The following is an 865-nucleotide window of genomic DNA, read 5'->3' as shown; positions in this document are numbered from 1 at the left end:
AGATAACTATCAAGAGTAAAACGTGGAACGTGAAAAGATAATTATGGTTAATTAAAATAAAATAAAAATTATAAAAATTACTTAATTACATTATTGTCCTTATTAAATTATTTATATATAATAAAAGTTAATTTATTAATTAAAAAAGTTTGAGGTTATTGGGTTGTTCTCGCGTTCTCATAAATTACAGGGGTTCTCGTTTGAACCTCCACCTACATATATATAGATATATACATATATAAAAGCGGGTTAGATTACAAATCGTCTGATTCGTGAAACTATGCAAATCACTTTTGACCAATAAAAAATTTCTGATTTTTTTCTTTAATTTTAATAAGTAAGGGTATAATGTTCATTTGATTGTATATTGGTTAATAATGTAAGGTAATTATTATTCTTAATTATGGAAACGTATATAGAAATCCTTAATATAGAAGGTGGTAACTCAATTATTTTTAATATAAAATTATTAACATTAATAGTTTTTATTATTTTATTAAATTATACTCGTAAAATATGAATTGTAAAAGGAGCATAATATGAAATTTGATTTCATTTCATTGACCAAATATATGTAGTTTGAGTAATGAAATGAATGTCATGTTCAATAGTGACCATGAGCACAATTTCAGTGATGAATTTAATTTATTAATATTTCGAAACGCTTTATGCATGAAAAAAGTTTCAGTTACGAAAATAAAATATTTAGTTTTCAAAATGTTTCATTCAATTTTCAAAATGTTTCATTCAATTTTCAAAAACGTTTCATTTTTTATATGTTTCATCGTTTATTAGGATATCCTGATAAAACTAACATATTCAAGCGATTTATTGAAAATATCTTTGAAAAACAGAAATATTAACA

This window comes from Cynara cardunculus (assembly GCF_001531365.2).
Source record: "Cynara cardunculus var. scolymus isolate 2C chromosome LG 8, CcrdV1, whole genome shotgun sequence".
In the NCBI taxonomy this organism is placed as follows: domain Eukaryota; kingdom Viridiplantae; phylum Streptophyta; class Magnoliopsida; order Asterales; family Asteraceae; genus Cynara; species Cynara cardunculus.
The sequence above is the reverse complement of the archived record's forward strand: the minus strand, read 5'-3'. Positions refer to the sequence as shown.